This window comes from Haplochromis burtoni, unplaced genomic scaffold, assembly GCF_018398535.1.
Source record: "Haplochromis burtoni strain Fernald_Lab_line unplaced genomic scaffold, NCSU_Asbu1 Contig_11, whole genome shotgun sequence".
In the NCBI taxonomy this organism is placed as follows: Eukaryota; Metazoa; Chordata; class Actinopteri; order Cichliformes; family Cichlidae; genus Haplochromis; species Haplochromis burtoni.
In genome coordinates this window covers 2,084,175-2,103,335 of record NW_024582372.1, presented here as the reverse complement: position 1 = coordinate 2,103,335, position 19,161 = coordinate 2,084,175, and the positions used below count along the sequence as shown (strand labels likewise).

The following is a 19,161-nucleotide window of genomic DNA, read 5'->3' as shown; positions in this document are numbered from 1 at the left end:
AGATATTTAAAAAAAACAGTTTTGTTGATTAAAAAACACTATATCGGATTCATATCGGTATCGGCAGATATCCAAATTTATGATATCGGTATCGGTATCGGACATAAAAAAGTGGTATCGTGCCATCTCTAGTAGAGACAATACATTCTGGACACAGTTTTGTTTGCCAATTCAAAAACTGTGGGTTTTGTTGCACTGCACAACGGCAAAAGGTGTGGCTGGCGAACTGATGAAACTATAAGTATGCAGTACGAGTATGTGTGTTGTACAACCGTAAAAGTAATGTTGTATATATTGTTTATTAATTTAGACTGTACGTACTGTTGTGCAAAACCAACAGTATGTTGTATCAGCAGGCTTGGTTGTACAACTGTCAGCAACCAGGAAGACCGATATATTGTTTAGCAAATATATTGGGACTGTACATATTACATTGTGTTGTGCATCCATTGCTGTGTACATACTGTCTATACCCAGCCAATTGTTGAAGATATTGGCCAGAATGCCAAAGTTTTACAAATAAAGGAAAAGAACGGAAAATGACATTGAAGTGTATGAAGAGCTGGTTTGATTTGTTATTCTGACTTGTGACAGAAGCGCTCCCAGTAACGTGATGGATGACATTAACCTGCATGCAATCAATCAGCCATTGCCTAATAAGGATTTGGCTTGTAAAAATCTATATTTTCATAACATAAACAAAAGGTCCTGTTCCATTTAATTGCTGTGAAGTCAGTGTAGTTTTATATTTAATAAGAAGGGTCACACCAAAAGAAATTATTTTCCAGTCATTAATAACCATTTCCTAATATCTACAAATACTGAGAAAAATGTTTGACACCAACTTGCCTGTGAGGGGTAGAGGAAATCTCTTATTACCTGCCTTTTTTAGGAGTGAAACCTACTAAACCCAACATTTTAAACCTTCATGGTGCAGCAGCAGCAGCAGCAAGCCAGAGTTAAAGCCACTAGATGGCAACCAATCATAGTCCATCCTTTTGCTCTCTTTCCACTGCTTACTTGAAGTTGTCCCTTTAGAGCCATAATCCCTGAAAAAGAAGAAGGAAAACTCTTTAATTTATATCAACCACCAGGCACACCATAAAAGCTTTTAGCAGGCACTGAGCTGATGTGTCAGGTGGGTGTGGCGGGCTCATCAGCCCTGACATTTAAGTGCAGTAGTGCTCGGAGCAAAAGGGATTGTAGGATATGAGTAGATACAGATGACAAGCCCCCCTGTGAAGATGATTGCAGTGGAGTGACAAGAGGAGACCAAACAACAGACATAGCAAGGAGAAGGTGTCGGGAGGGGAGAGATGAAAGGCAAAAGAAAGAACAAGAGCTTTGAGAAACAATAACTCAACCCGGCAATTACAGCTTTGTCAGATTTTATGTTATCTTTTCATAAGGGGAGAACTTCAAAAATGTACTTAGAATCTTAAGAGCATATCGCCATTTTGAATTTATTGAAATCTTTGTAACTTTACCTTATGACTATGGAAAAATACAAATGATTGGTTTTGGTCTTAGGATTTTATATCATATTATTATTATTATTATTATTATTATTATTATTATTATTATTTTAAATCTGTGGATATTTAAGTAAACCACGATTTGGAAAACTGGTTAGCACCTGATATAGGTTAGCACCCTGCAATATGCAAGTTTTCAAATGCCTATGTAAGCAACTTTCTGATTTAGTACCAACAGTGGTGTTGTTGAAAGGGACATGACATTTTTCTGTAAAGTTAAGACATTAATATTTGCAGTATTTTGGTTGCCTCATCGCTACATTATTTTTTATTTTTTTTAAAAAGCTATTTCATATTGTCATAAAGATGAGGAAGACCAAGATGGATGCAAAGACAAAACAACAACAACAAAAAACCCAACAAAACAAAACAAGAAACACTGTTACTTTATGAAATCCCTGGGAAGTGAAGTGTTCCACTTAGGAAATCACCTGGTACAGTCACCTTAACACCATGTCTTTTAATGACAAACCAGTCAAGCTGCAGTCCTAGATCCACATCCTCATTCTATGTGAGATGTACCCCACAACCAGACTGCATCAGCCCTCCAGAAGCTGAGCTACAGTATGCTAGGCCGAACCTGAGGTTCTGACTTCCAGCGTTGGCTGAGCCAGTGTAGCTTTCATCCTGGATGGAGGGGTTGACAGGCCCAAGCACTCTTTCTCAATGTACATGTACTTTTGTAAGTGTTTAATACATTCAGCGAGAGATAACCCTGCTTTTCGTCAGAGTTTTGTTTGTTTGTTTGTTTGTTAGTTGGGTTTTTTTTTTTAAATGGCAATATTAAATGCCATTTCTGAGCTTCCTCTTTGGGAGACCTCTGCTGATCACCTGCATGCAGAGATGTCTGAAATATAGCCGCTGGCTACTGAAGTAAAACATTTTGGTAGTTTCACAGCAAACTGTAGTCTGTGCTTTTGGGACATGAGAAATGACATATGCTCAAGCCAAGCCAAGAAGTGGGGGCCTTTTCCATTTCCTTGCCCTTAAAAAGAACAGGAGCTCCTCCTGCTGGGGATGAAGGGAAAGAGAGTTTCTTTTGTTATGTTTTTGTTTTTGGTTGGACACCCTACAATTGGCAAACTGCCTGGCTGCAGAATACTTTCATTGTTTTGTTACCCCCTGAGCATGATGATACTGAAGGGGTGCTTGGTGGCACTGTCATTTGTCCTAGCATCTCCTCTCTTTGAACTAGAGGGGATGGAGACTGATGCTGGATTCCATCCACCTAAGTAAGATATTGGAGTTGGGAAGAGTAGTAGTAGCAGTAGTCAGAAGAGAAAGAAAAAAAAAAACATATTTTTTATACTCCCTAGGCAAGTTAGAGCCACTAATACATCACAAAACTTGCAATGTGTGTGCACTCACAGATAGAAGCTGGCTGTGCATGGCTTATGTAATGAGTCACACACAACAGTGTGAGCACAGATTACAGGTTTTACAGTTTTACTGTATATGTTCACTGCTGCCATCTTGGATTGTGAAATCAGGGCTGGAAGCGCTCTCCAGCTTTCTGAGTTGGAAATCTGAGTTGAGGGGGCATTCCAGTTGCAAATTCTAATTTAGAAGTTGAACTTTCTGGCTTCCCAATTCAAATGGAAAGCAGTACGAGAAAGACCTGATAAACTGGGAACTGCAGAAGCACCTGAATCATAAACTATGAGGGCATTAGTTTACCCTTTCCATCCCTTCATGAGGTGATACAGAATACTGATTAAACGTTAGGTCAAACGCTTCTTCTTACCCTCCTTTGGGCATGACAAGTTTCTTGCAGCCACCACTAGAAATAAATGCTTTACCCCAAAGCCTTGTGGTTTCTGCCTGCCTTGGCCTCCTGAGCAGATTGGGACGCACTCTCCTTCTCTCTGCATTTTAACTCCACTTTGCCTATCCCTCACTGCCACTGCTGGAGCTGCAATGCTAGCTCTATGCACCTGGTGGGGTTGTGAATTTGATTTTTGTGGTAGGCAGAGGACGAAAGCTTCTCCGTCTTTCTGTCTTTCATTTTCTCCAAGACTGGGCCACAAAAGACCATTGGCGGGACACAGGGTACGTCCATGACTCCAGCCTTCCATGATTGACAGGTTTAACCTGTCTCTGGTGGGACAGTCTTGGACTGTCCCACCAGAGACTGCAAGGCTCACCCACAGCCTTGGACTCCTCCACAGGAAGAGCATGGAATAAGTGTATAAACTACATACATTTTATACCAGAGTACAAGGCTTGGATTCATATCTTCCAAGTCTTTTCTTGATAAACAGTGTGACAATGTTAAGGGAACATGCTGACTTTGCTGTATAGTGAGATCAATCTGCAGTAACACATAAATTATAGTTCTGCGTCAGATGTACATCGTAACTTACGACATAACCGGAACCCTTTCTTCTGATGTGCACCTCCTGAGAAATGTAAATACACGCCAGGTCAACTGCTGGAAGGTGGTGTCATCCTTGTCCTCCTTAATTTTGTCTAAATTGAGGTCTGTGTTGACGTCGCCATCCAGGTTACCCTCATTTCAGTTGAGGAGTCATTCAAATGGCCGGGACACAACCAGTTCTTGCCCTCTATCATGTTTACCCATCTTGTGGTGGCTCATAGTTGATGGATGTCAGTCACAGCATTAGTGGCTGACAAGAAGGGATCCTGCTGGGGTAGCAGCTATAACCATAGCCTGTTGGAAAAGGATGACATGTTATGCCATCTGTAGGTAGCGCTAACATCTGGGTTAAATCCAAATTGACTGTGTTAGCACGAGGGTTAGAGGCCATAACATGGCTAAACGAGTACGTCACCAAATTGCAGCTTCACATGGCTCACTTTTTCACTGTAGGAATCACTTCAAAGTTAGAACAGCTAATAATTCACATTATAACAGTCTCCTCTTTAGTTACATCTTTGCCTTTATATTCCAACATTCCTCTTCTGTCACAAAACAGAGGTCCAAAGAAAAGGGATATACACACTGACAGGGACAGATATCCCACCACCTATGGCACTGGATGTGCGTACATGCATATAAACACACACACACAGAGACACAGACCCTTGGACACCCTGTGGCATTACAGCTCGACCTGCCACTCGGACATTCACCGAATCAGACGGACAAATCTCTAACAGACGGCTCCTGACAAAGAGATTATCACCGTGACAGGAGAAGTGTGTGCAGCTGTGGGTGGTAGAGTTTATAGCAGGAAGATGGGGGTAGGGAGCGAACTCAGTACTTTCACACATTTGGCTTCTCTGCTCTCTCTCCCTCGCACTCTCATCACATCGGCATACATAGTCAGACTTCTCTCTATATGAGTAGCAGATGCATTACCTTTCATTACATGTGTGTGTGTGTCCATGAACATGTGTCAGGCCGGAAGAGAGGGACTCTAAAATCAGTTAACTGTACATTAGAGGTTCTGCATAAGAATGAGTCCAGGTGTAAGATTTGTTGTCATTTTAAACTGTGTGAGAACTTTCCTTGTATTGGTGTTATGCTATAATTCACCCTTTGTATCTTACAATTAATACAATACGAATTACATCTCCCAGCTATATGCCAGAGCTCTGTGACAAACAGGTGCGATACGTGGCACACTGTAGTCTATGCAGTAGACTCCACCCAGCCTTTTTCTGTTGCACTGCTCATCAAAGCAATTTCAAGCCAACTTAGCTTCTGAAGGAAGGATATGTTACAGTGTTGAATAAAACAACAATGTCTGCTGTAGCAATGGTGTCTGGTGCACAGCAGCTAAATCAAAAGGAGGGAAAAATATTTACCCCTTTATACTCATTAAATTTGTAAGAAATCCTGTGCAGATTTTAAGAAATAAAATAAGTACAGCAATATGAAGGCAACACAACAAAAGATTTCGGTGCAACAGGGTTAAGTATAAACTCTTCAGTTATATTAGTGTCTTACTACAGAAGTTTTAAAATTAAAATGTACATTGTTCATTCATTTTTTCCACCATCAGTCCCAAGTGCTCAACTTCAGCAGTATATTTCTGTACATACTTTATGTGATGTCAAACTTTATGGACTGCTGCAGGGTTGTTATCTGGCTCTTTAATTCAATTCTATATTAAAGTGGCATTAAAGTTTTTTAATAGTGTTGAGGATACTCAGGCTAAATCAAGGCATCAAACCTGCACTTATCCATTCGTGTAGCTAGTTTTGTGCCAGAATTATGGTCCTAAAAGGGAACAGAAACAATAAGAAATACCAGACTGATGTTACTCTGCGTATTGCTTCACTCACATATAAATTTAACTGGAAAAAAGTTCATTTCATTTATAATCACAAACAATTTAACCACGAATGCCACCAATCTTTGCTCTAATTGTACAGAGAGTTATCAAGTAGCCACTGTGGATGAAATGGCTGATGGGACACAGTTTGATATTTTCAAACAGTTTTTGAACAAACCACAAATTGCTGCAATGACGGTGATATAATCATGTAATCCAAACACAAATACACTCACAAGTCAAAGGTGCCAGAGGAGGATAAGTGAAGCTCTGTAGAAAGTCAATTAATCTTTTCAGCGGTCCCCCTTCCCTCCGCCCTGCTTAAAAGCTTCATTTACCTCCTATGGAGAAGAGATAGAAACACCATTAGTGAGATGATGGCAGGACTGGAAAGGGGAAAGGAGAATCTCACAGTTGGATGAGCTGAAACAGTATAGGCCCCCATCTCCTCAAAAAGTGTGTGCGCGCGAAAAAGGCGAGAGCATCTTCTGCATGGGTGAGCTCAATTAGGTTCCATCTTGATTATCAAAGGTAGTGGTGTACAACTTTTAAGGCGGAAGTGTGCCTCAAATCCTGGTAATGGCAAAGGGTGGGACGACCTGCAGAGTGAAGCAAGAGTTGGACTGATTGGAGTGGAGATGTGACTGAGGTTGGGTTTTTTTTGTTGGACAGAGGTGCTATACAAGGTGTACATTAGGGAATAACACCCTAACCACTATTTCCATATCTAAAGTAATGTGCGTGTGTGTGTGTATGACAGTGAGAGAGTGTGCGGCATTCGAGCCCAGCTGGATAAGTGATATTCATGTGTGTTTGCATGCACGCGTTTGGGTGTGTGAAATGCCAGTGAGCATATAGGCTTCGCTTGACTGAGCTCGGCTGGCTGCTGGGGCACAATTGGGGGGCTCTCTGTGTAAAGAGGTCAAAATACACACACATACAAACAACAGTGAGGAAGTTTGGCTGAATACGCAAGGCTCTGATAATCAAACAGTATGCAAATCAGCCAAATCCTATGCAGAAACAAACAATATGCCATATGAATCTAAGATTACAAATACACTACACTATGAACGATTCCAAACCTCACATTACTTATATATGTCACAGTGTTGCCACATTAGTCTGTATACATCTTGACATTTAAATTCAAGCCACCTGAGCTCGCAAGTTTCAAAATGATGTACGTCGAGGTGCAATATGTTTTCCTCCTCTCCCTGCTGATCGTAATTACTGCAGATCTGATCTCAGGGCTGTAAGGTTTTACTTGGGTTAATACACTTGCTGGCAGAAGAAGGTCAAGTTAAATCAATAGTAAGAGCATAGGCAAACCCTGGGCTGAAGTCTTGCAGGGGTAACTACAGGCAGGAGGCCAAGTCCCCATCTTCTTAATTACAACCAGCTTCCAGTGCTGACCCTGAAGACTTCTACAAGTCAATAACATGCACACAGTTCAATATGTGTTCTATTACTTGCACCGTATAACTCACACTCCTTCAGGGACAACGGACCACAGGCTGACTTGAAGATCTGTCAAACTAATCATTAAGGAGTTTGGAAAAGACAGTGCTGGTTTTCCTTTATGCAGCATTGTCGCTGCATGCCCTCCCATGTGAATGTGTGCGTGGTTCAATGTGTCTCTGTGCCTGTTTTCACTAGTCTAGTGTGTAAACAAATGTTTTGTCCCAGTTAACTAGGTCCCAGTCAGACCAAACCCATTTGGCATTGGTCCACTGATGCTGGTGTGTGCATGCATTCAGGCTACGGCAATATATAGATATATGTGGGCATATGTGTGTGTTGTGAACATGGCAGCCAGGGGGATAGCATGCTGCTGCTGACACTGGGCCTGTCTGCCTGGTGTGCCCCTTTCTGCACCAGTAGAGCTGGCACTACCTCCTGCCTCTGCCCAGCGCGCCAGCTGGGCGCTACCAGGAGAGGCCCTGCAGAGAGAGGACACAGGTCAGCTGTGACAGAGGGATGCAGAGAGAGAGAGGTGTGGAGTAAAGGGGAAAGGTTTAGATACAGAGCGGGGATAGAGGGATACAGCATAGTCATAGAAAGTTAAAAGAAGACTGAATACAAAGCAAGTAAATATTTCACTATTAAACAATGACATTATGATGAAAATGGGTTGTCATTATAAGCATAAGATGACCTTTTGTGTTTGTCTTGTGACATGTGTGTGAGGTGGGATTCACTTCAAAAGTCTGATAGTTTAATGTAAACCACTTATACACATTCTGAACATCAATTTGAATTTTATGCCTGAAAAGTAGCATTTACTTCCACTTTTTCTTGCCCAATGTCAAAAGGTGGATTCTGAGAAAATCAGATGTGTCAGCATTAACCATCTAACAGTTTGTAACCTTTCTGGTTCTTTTAATGACATATCATTTAGATGCATTTGATATTTGCGTACGGGACTTGGACGCTGTATTACAGTCTGTGGTTCTGCAGTCATTTTGTTGGGGTGTCCAGGTTATTATGTCAGAACGGTCAAATGAATTTACAATATAATTTGTTCCTTGATTACGTGATTTTTAAATGCTTTATTTTATCAAATTATACCACACTTAATTACCATTTCGAGACATCTATAAATATTAGTGTCAACTTTTCAAACAGACATTTTCTACAAATCAATAAATGTTAACTACTATTTCATTGTTTGGTAATAGTACATAACTAAAATAAAATTAACTATGAATTAACAAGGTTTTTCCTCAACACAATAGTGCATACATTCACTTTGGACCAGCTGCCCGAGAGATGTATAGTATTTGCTTGAATTTACTAAGGTTACAATTTATTCTACAAGGTGAAGAAAAAAATTATATAAAACTTGCCAAGATATTTCACAATCATATCTCATGGCTGTATTGCCTTGTATGGCTTTCTTTATAGGCTCTTTGTTCTTTAGAAAAAACAAAAACGATAAACTTTATTTTTTTTACCAAAATCGTTATTCTTTTTATTTTTTTTAACTTTAGCCACTGTAGTTAACTAAGCTGACTGGTTAAGTGAGCTTCACTTGGGATATTTTAATCTAGACGCTGTGTTTCTGTGAGATAATGACTCTTTCCCAGCACTATTACTCAATTAGAACAATTTCATATCATCTTTTTTGTTTGCAGCCTGCAGCGAGGTGCGACAAATGAGTCTTCTCGGTAACAGATGACATAAACTAAGGTTGGCAAAGATATCCAAATTGTAGCTATAAACAAAAAGTATGTGTCTATTCTATGCTGGCACATTCAAGATATACACATGAAAATAAAATAAGACATACGAGTTCATTTGGTTCCTGTGAACACCTTAAGATCAATGAGGCTCTGTGTTTCTTGGTTTGCTCATCCATGTGTAAATGAGACTATTTGCATTGTACAGTGATTAGGGAAATTAGAGACCTGCTGAGGGAAATCACATTGCGTGCTCAGCCACAAGGAAGTGGGGTTATTGCTGTCTACAACTGTCAGACACTGACACTAGGCTTTGGGACTTTTCCATATGGCATGAGATAATATTCCTGGGAGGCAGAAGGTGAAACCCCTTTTAACAGTTGATTCCCCTAAAATTTTATCTTCCTGCTGATAATCTACTGCACTCTGGTCAAAGAACCAAAGTCATGTTTTAAAACTGCATAGGTCTGAAATGAAGAGGAGTACATTTTCCAATTTTTTCTTTCAATCAGTCAGGAATCAGTCAGTGCAAGACATCTTTTAAAGTCACTGTCATCTGCTTGACTCTGACCACCTACATTTATTCACAATGTTTACCTAGAGGCCCGCACAGTTTATCTTGTACAGCCTCACAAGATTTTGTGAAGTCAGCCATATAAACAATGTAAGCTATCACAAGGAAATACATAAATTACATCAGTTTTTTTAAAGATAATTTTGATTAGGGCTGTGATATCATGGGTGTTAAAAGGTGATGAATGGCAAAGCTGGGCGATTATTAGAACATCCATCCTTTGCAGAACACTTTCAAAGCTGCACATACATATTATCTGCATTTTATAGTGTGAAATACTCGTTGGTTATTTGTGAACTGTACTCACCTGTGATGTATTGCAAAAAATAAAAAATAAAAAAAAATAAATGTGCTGAGAATATATTAAGCATTACCTTAGAAATCAAACTTATGTATAGTTCCATTGCTTTATCTTTCAACGTGCCCAATTACTCCATCAAAAGAAGTAAAGCTTAATGATCCTGACTGGGACTTGGGTGGCAACACCTTTGTTCCCCCGAGTCAAGTCACAAACTAATGAGTTTATCTGGATGGTAAATAACAGCACAGGCATGTCAAAGGTCTCTGACCTTTCTACTCGAGATTTGCAGTGGACTACACTGAACAAACCCTTTCAAGGTCCTGCAACCTATCATTAAGAAGAGCAGCTTAGACGAAAGCGCCAGAACAACAACAACAACAATAAAAAAACAAACATTTTCTCTTGTTGTTTGCTTTCTGTGCTTCTGTGCCATCCTGAGGGAAGTTGATGGGGCAAAACATTTGCTGAGTAAATCATTCACTGAAAATGACAATAGAGACAATAAAATGTAAGCTCTTTGTGTAAACTGCGAAAATAATAGGAACGCTAATAAAGAACGCCTTGTTTTTGAGAGTTAGGCTTAGAACAAATGTAACCCTGGTCGCTTAAAGGACAACATCTGGTCTTATGACTTTCGTCACTATGCTATAATGTAGTGTAGCTCAAAGCCCAAATCTACTGGCTTTGACATGAAAGAGCTGCGGGGCTATCCGTTAAGTAGCGGAATCAGTGGGATGAAGTCATTACACCAGTATGAGAGACGGAGCCTTGATACCCTCACCTTCTTTCTCCTTCTACTCCCAACCTCCTGCCCCACCACAGACACCCTCTGAACACCCCGCCCCAAGTCCGCACCTTTTCCAAAGCGTCCTCTCTCCCGCCCCCTTTCTCCATGGGCCCTGGGTCTCTGGCTGGCACAGCTGTGCCGGGAGCCGTGCTGTCACAAGCGGTTAGGGTGACAGCCACTCACACTTCATAATGTCCCTCTCACAGGTCACCGAGCGACAAGCTGGGTCACCTCGCTCCAGCAGGCAGCCCCAGGGGAAGCAGAGTGCCCCCGCCACCTCCACTACCTCCCCAATCCCTCCCTCACCCACCATCTCTCCATCAAATCCCCAAACCTTCCACCCTCCTATTGCCCAGAAAAATAGAGAGACGGGGGGTTTGGGGGGGGGGGGGGTCCAGGTGGAAGGACCTATTCTGAAGGGATGGTCCACGAGAAACTCTCCATGCTGGAGACTATGCCAGGCCCGTGATTACAGTGGGCACTGTTAGTTCCTCTGATAGGGATGAAGCTGGCAGCATGGGTTAGGGCTTGTATCTGCTGTGTAGATGGTAAGACCTCAGAGGAACATGATGATGCACTGCCTTTCTGTAGATCTTATGGCTGCCACAAAATCGGGTATCAATGCAGCAAAAATAAATCAAGATCAAATATATTTTAAGCTTTATTCTTTGAATTATAGAAACCACAAAATCTTAAATATAAACTTGACTTTCTTGCCATACTCCAGATGGGTGAAAGCATAGTATGAACTTTGTAAATGGCCATAGGAGAGCACCATATGCTCCTCATGTCTGCCATCCAACTGTCGTTAATGTGCATTATCTGTGCTCTCAATCTCATTGTCTAACCTAATAGCAATGCAAGTCAGTAGAGACAACATTAAGATTCACATTATTGGGCCCATGCTGACACTCTCTCTAATTGGGTTGCCATTTTTACCTAATGCACAGCTTTCAGGTCATCACAATTAAAACTGTCTGTCTGAATATGTCACGCGAATTAAGTGGCTCTTTCTTAGATTCAGAGTATCTAGAATATTCAAATTGCATTTAAATGCCATTTTCCTTGTCTTTAAAAAGATGTTAAAGCAGATTTAAAATATACATTTGACATACATGTACTTTAGATATGAACTGCTAGAGCAACACAAAGAAATTGAGAACAACAACTAAGCAACGAGTTGTTCATAGAAATATTTTCCTACTTTACGCACTAACAAACGACAAGTTAAGCATGTGAATTTAGGGAGCAGATAAGCAAACTGGATGCAGCGCCTAGCGTTGGCTTCAGCTGTGAGCGAGAGGCCTCGTACCCAATTCCCCTTATTCAAACAGTCACACCCAGAGAGCGGTTAATTCACTAAAGGTGCACATACACCCACTGAACAATGTGTAGCAATTAATTTCGCTCTCCCTCCCACATCTGGCGCTTCGGTGTGACCCTGCCTCTGCTGCGCTGTGTCAGTCAGGCTAGGCAAGGCTCTGTAATTTCACACGTAAAGGACCCCAATGAAACGTGAAAAGAATATGTGGCATTGTTAAATTGCATTAAAGAGTTTAAAACAGTTGATCTGTGCCCCCCCACCCCCCCACCTTCTTCCAGAGAAAACAAAGCAGTAGATGTGATCAAATGCTCACTGATGAGATGTGACATAATGCAATATGCACAGAGGATGCATTTTCACAAAGGGGAAAATTTCATTACAGGCCCCTCTGCAAACAGGATAAACACCTTGGAAGAGAGAGAGAGGTACGATGCCACAACAGGGGCCACGCTAAAGGGACCGTCAGGCCTCTCCAGATCTTGGACTAATTGCCTGTCAGGTATCAGGTTCCATGGAGAGATTCAAAATACCTCGGAACTTGGAATTTGCTGCAGTAAGGAGTACGGCTTATTTAGCGAGTCACAAACACACAGCAGCAGCAGCAGCACAGATTCCAAGTTTTACAGCTTCATTACTGTTTATGTTTGCTGCCGCCATCTTGGATTGTTAACTCGTGGTTGCTGGGGCTGTTCCAACTTTCCGAGTAGGAAATGCAAGTTGAGGAGGTGTTCAAGATTCATATTCCAAACTCGAACTCGGAAATTCCAACTTCACATTCATTCTGGAACCCACTATTATTGTGCGTTTTATGTCACTGAAAATATTTAACTTTTGGACTTTGGCAAGACAAAGGACTTTTAAACTCTACAGAGCAATGGGGGTTTTTTGTGATTTTTCTGCAGTATCACCCTTTTTCACAGTCATGTAACTTTATGGAAACACTCACGTCATGAAAGGCAATACATACATTTTATTTGTTACAAGGAAACTTCACATCGTGGCCTCAACCACAGCTCTAGGATTCCATGTTTTAAGCCATTTCTACTGTTTTCTGGTATTATTTTGAGGAAGATTGTTCAGGCATTCATTCGATACTGGAAGTGCACACAGGCAGGAAAAATGGGTTAAAAACTGAAACTGAAAGCTCACTGCTGAGAGAATGCTACTGAGGTATGCGCTCCAGACACTCAACCACTGGGCCACCCCCTTTTTTCAGGCATTTAATAATATGAATTGAACAATCTATCTGAACATAAGATGAGATTTACAAATGTACTATTTGGTTACACACAAACTTTAATCATTGGTTATTATTCATCTCTTTCCTACAGTGTGTCTTTTGTCCTGTCTTTCTCCCCTCACCCCCAAGACCTGACTGTGCCCGTTTCTGCTGGAGGTTTATTCCTGTTAAAACCGAGATCTTCCTTCCCGCTGTCATCAAGTGCTTGTTCACAGGGGCTCATCTGATTGTTGGGGTGTTCACTGTATTATTGTCTTTACCTTACTGTCTTTGCCTTGAGGCAACCGTTTCTGTGATTTGGAGCTATAAAAATAAAACTGAACTGAATGAATGAACAAGCTCATGCTTCTCTGTTTTGTTGTAAATTTTCAGTTGGCTAAATTTTCAAAGATGGCAAAAACTTCAAAAGCTAAAAGCATCATAAAGACGTCCTCCCATTCATGCAAAACTGGAGAATTCTACACTGTTCTTCTTCCTTACAACTTATCCTTAGCCTCGAACACACCATCCTCTCCTCTACTCCCCGATTGCACCACCTCTCTGTCTCTCTCTCTTTCTCTGTGCCACTGTGCCAGTCACCACGCTCTAGGGCTCTGGAGATATTTCAAACATATCTGAGAAATCAATCTTACAGCAAACTGAAGGAAAACATCGAATGTCATTGAGCAATAAGTATGAAGCCTGTCAGAGGTGGAGCTGAGAGCTGGGCCTGCGGCAAGTAAGGCCTGCCAGTATCCCAGTGAGAGGCCTCGTCAGCTCGGCCCCCGTGCCTCTTCCCATACACACATTCACACACACAAGCGTACATGTGCGCGCATACACACACACACACACACACACACACACACACACACACACACACCTGACAAAGACAGTTACAATGTCGTTATACTGTTTTTGATTCACACTGCTTCCTCTTACTTCACCTATCTTACTTCTGTCTGTCCAGGATATTTAAAAAAATAAAAAAAGTGTGCATTTATATTGTGTATTAGATACAGACAGAAAACATGGAGAGAGACAGTAGGGGTACGACATGTAGCGAAGGTCAAGCCAGCTTGCTAAATACAAAAAATTAAAACCATGCAATAATTAGAATTCAAATAATTGATAAGCTATTACTTTAATTACCGGTCATTATGGCAATCATTTTCTTGTTTTGTCACAATCCATTTCAGTTCCACAGGTGCACGATGGCATCTTGCATCTCATATGATGAAAACCCAAACAAATGATATTCAATTTAGTGTCACAGGAGGATTTTTTTTTTTTTTTTGCTATTTTGCTTTAAAAGAATTACACGATTACTGGATTATCAAAATTGTGTGATAACTTAATCAAGCTTGTTCCACTTTCAAATACAGCTATTTGCTCTAAATTGATCTGTATAACAATTACACAATCAAATTTATTACCCGCTAATTTAGCAAAATCTGACTAAATGATTGTATGCCAGCAGCGATTTCAAAAAAAAATAAATCAATGGGTCTTTGATCCTTCTCACAGAATACAAGATGCTCTGAAACTGTACGTCCTCCACTATGTGGTTCAGGGTAACCCTTTAAATCTAGCCGAGAGGAGAAGTAGATACAGGCCAACAGAAAATGAAAACACGAGAGAGGAAGACAGATTTCAGTAGGCAGGAGGGGAGAAGGGCAGCAGATAAGGAGAGACTCAGCCCAGATAGACAAGTGAAAGGAAGCAGAAGTTGATGAAACAAGATGTCACCACTGATGGGTCATTACACCCAAGTAAGCATGGGACACTAGCTGAGCTTGCACTGCCCCCACCCCTCACCACCACCCCTTCATCTTTTTTTTTGTCCCTGAGCAGACAGTAACTACTTTATTGCTACTGCCTCCTCACTATTACTTTTCAGGCTCTGTGCTGATTATCCTCTCGGTACAACAAATCACTGCAGCTCAGTGTCGCGGCACTCCAAATTGGCCCGCTTATATTTGCGTACAGATGTGTTTACATCCCCAGGTCAATTGAATTAGGCCTTATAATGAGCCTGGGTGCTGAACAGCTAGCATGCCTGAGCACACTGGGGCATGAACAGGCGCAAATCAGGTGAATCCAGTTAAGAGAGTTTACACTTAACATCACATGCACCCAGTATTTGTCTCGCCGTCTCTTGCTGCACCCATCCTGTTGCTCATTATTATGACTCCAAGCCTGAATGATGATCAGGGCAACAACATCTATGCAACGCCACATCAACGGATTGAGGGTGTGGAATCAAAAAGCAACACTAATCTACAAATCCCCAGTGTGAGAGTTTGATAGTAAAGCTCAACCATTACTTATTTTAAAGCTTACTCATTATTTAGCCTTCTTATCACACAGCCACTGGTCACATCACAAAGATGAGCCAGTACGGATGCAGAAAGTGAGATGTTAATGTAAGGAAGAACACTGAATGAACAAATAACACTGAATTATTCAAAAATATGCCTAAATCTGAGTGCATGAGGGATGAATTAGTGATCTGCCAGTGATTTAGAATGATAATGAAATGTTTGTTTCTGGTGATGGACAGGGTAGCCTGGGTAAGTGCTGTGATGTGAATATGACAGTTGGATCTGAGGTCCTTGAGCTGTTCAGTGACAGGGAACAGAGAGGTCATCATTATAGAAAACAGAAAGAGCTGCTTGACCTTGAAAAGTAAGGTTATATGCGTGCTTACTGTCTTGCATCAGCCCCATAAATACACATACATATTTTTATTATTGCACCTGAAACAAATACAATGTAAACACATCATTTAAAAGTTTAATGATAAGCATAATTTACAATTAGTTGAGTTACATCTCAAAATATGTTCATGTAGAGGGAAATGTATTAGCCTGCAGTATAGATGAGCCAATTATTTTAACTCAGAAATAAACCTGGAAGCTCGTGCAAAGAAAAAAACAAAACATATATATATATATATATTCTGAGCCTCAACGGTCACCATCAATCAAATACAAAATACCAAACTAATGTAGTCAGTATTAGAGAAGAGTTTCAGGTTTTTCACACATGAAGTGATGGAAGAGCCCAGAGGGATCTCACATCAGTTTCCATGTGTGCATGTAGACTAGTGAGTGGAACTAAAACCAGGCTTGCGAACCAACGCGTCCTGGCTCCACTGGGACACACATAAGCGACAACAACAGCCGAATTAACCATGCACACTGCAGACGCCAGCGCGCTGAGCTAATACCAGCGAGCTGTGTGCTCAGTCAGCGGCCTCGGGTCCACTCTGGTCCACTGATTCGAGGGACTACGATGAACCGTCATGCAGCTATGGTTCTGCGCCGTGAAATTTGACCGGGGTGTGAAGGTGGAAAAACCAAATAAGCATGATGCTGAAATACAGTATCACGCTTTCTCACCCCTCTCACGCCCGTGTCTCAACACTGTCAAACAAGATAAAGTGGAAAATTGTACATGATCAGAACGGTCTTGATTTCTTCATTGTGACTAATGTGCCATTGGCTCTGGCTTGTTTGAACTACCGTCTCCTTTATCTCTAGCAGTTTAAAAAGAATAAAACAGTTTTAAAAATCTGGTTTAATAAGTTCCTTCTTACTTTTCCCAGCATTTTCTATTTCAATTAGATACAACAAAAGGTCACATTTTACACAATACCCATTTTGCTTTACTTTCCTCACAAGTGAATCCCTTCTCTATTTCCTTGTGTTTTATTTTTTTACATTTACTTCAACAAAACGCAACCAAGGATCACTTGGCACTTTTTTTTTCCCCCTGTCCATCAGAAATCTTCTCTTGACCCTGGACATGTTGCTGCCTTCATGCTGGTAACTCTAATAGCATCATAGAGAGCAGACCAATACTGCTTGAGCCACACAAACACAGGCACACACAAAGCTCCGTGCACCCTTTCTGCAGCATTCCTGTAACACTGATAACCGAGTTCATCTCTTTGCTTTCCTCATGTGTACTGCATAAAGGTCATAAATGCATTAAACTAACATTTGCACAGGCAGGAGGACACACACATACACACACTCACAGGGGTATTAAAGGACCCCCCACTCTCTAAAATAAATAAATAAAATGCAGCATGAAGAGAAGACAGCACAAACAAAGACACTCTCCCTATTACCTGGACCTTGAGGGGCCTTGGCTGCCTAGACGGCATCTGAAGGTGGAGCCTCCAGTCTTAGTATCCATGACCACAAACACACACAAAGCGGCTGAAACAGTCAACTTGGGCTGGCAGAGAGCTGGTCTCAGCCACTCTCACCACACCGGGCCTAGTTATACTCTGTCTGTGTGAGGTACACTGATTACTGATATTACACGCACACGCACACACACACACACACTACCTTCACTGCAGGGTATGTGTAAACTCACCATGCAGAAGCAGGTCGCTGCATTAAACACAAGCATATGCTAGCAAGGAGTCTTACTATGATCTTGCACACAGCACTCCACTAGACTGGGCTTCAACACGCTACACTAGTCCGTATTCCACTGCATTACATTGGGCAGGCTAACGCTAGCTCACGCACTGCCACAGTGTTAACAACCGCTCGGTCCTTGCTAGCAGGTTGCTAAGCTAGGCTAAAGCAAATCAAGGCCTCCTGCAGTCATTGGTGTGAGAGCCCATTTTCACAGTTCACACCCGACCTGCTAATGGCTGATCATTCATTCACGCTCTCTGTTGATTGCACAGGCAGGGGGTTGGCCAATCGTACAGTTCGCTAATGTACCGTACATAGTGAGGATAATCGGCGAGAGCAATAAGCATGTTAATGTTCTGTTGGCCATGAAAACTGAGGTCTGGTAATCTGGGAATATTTTATGAGCAGGATCATCTCAAGAGTTGTGTTTGGTTCGGAACTACAGGTCGGGGCAGCAGAAGATTCATTCATTCATAAAAGACAAACTTGTTCAGTCCGCGGTGTTTAAGGGACCACATTCCTTATGATAATGTTACAGTTTAAATCCATGTACCGTGTCGTCCAGCAGTGGTTATATCGGAAATGCTCAGTGCAGATGCGGACCTCTGAAATGAAATGCTTTAATTCTGCATGCCCTGAAGGCAAGCAGAAGAACTGTTTGAACTTGAACATGTACATGTTTCGGATAAACTTTTTGGATAAACTTTATAATATCCGAGTGTATGTTGATATTTGATTACTGCTGAAACTGTAACAGCACAATAACACGGTATGTCCTAAAGACGTGACCTTGCCATGACCATCAGGATACTTTGAAGGCACAAACTATGACATTAATGTCTAGCACATTTGTACTTATTGATCCTGATTTTTTTAATGCTTGACACATTGTTATTCTAGGACCTGGCATCTACATATGTGGACATCACATTTTAGGTTATTTAGACCAAAATACTCCATTTTGCTCTACAAGGGCCTGATATTCACTTACAAGGACATTATACTGCTACTAGTCTATTGAAATTTTAAACGAATATCCTCATATGTGGCTCTCATTTTTCTTAGAAACAAAAAATCAGGTAAAAAAAAACCCCCAAACAAACAAAGAAAGTAATTCTTTGTTTTTACATTCATCGGGCCCCAATATGTCCAAATATCAAAGAGTTCGGGTCTTAGGAGGTTAATACTATTTGTGTCCAAATTTGAGGTTAAGACATGAATGTGTAGGCCTGGGTAAAACACAAACTGGATGGATAAAATCAACGAAACATTCTCCTAGTCTGGCCAGTCTGCTGAAGCCACTTTCACAACTAAATTAGACTAAACATCAGGTTGAGACACGCAACGCTTACTGACTGACACTGTTCACAATTATCATTCATTTTTCATAGAGCACTAGCTGAACAAGGACATGAAATCAGCTAACATAGTGTAGAGCTGTATCATCTCTATCGTCCAGGCTCTAATGAAGGATTTCATATTCAAAACAGATCTCCTTCATATCAAATCTTTTTTCTTTTTTGCAGCAGTTTTAATCAAATCTTAAACCAAACAAC

General features: G+C 41.2%; 1 long non-coding RNA gene across 1 annotated transcript; it reads right to left on the bottom strand.

The window, feature by feature from the left end:
• Window positions 1-77: 77 nt before the first annotated feature.
• On the bottom strand, window positions 78-18,501 carry LOC102289551. The gene is made up of 4 exons (XR_315342.3): window positions 17,556-18,501; window positions 6,013-6,117; window positions 3,899-4,206; window positions 78-1,049 (listed from the first exon to the last, which is right to left on the bottom strand). It is a non-coding gene; the product is annotated as an uncharacterized LOC102289551 (long non-coding RNA).
• Between the last annotated feature and the right edge of the window lie 660 nt (window positions 18,502-19,161).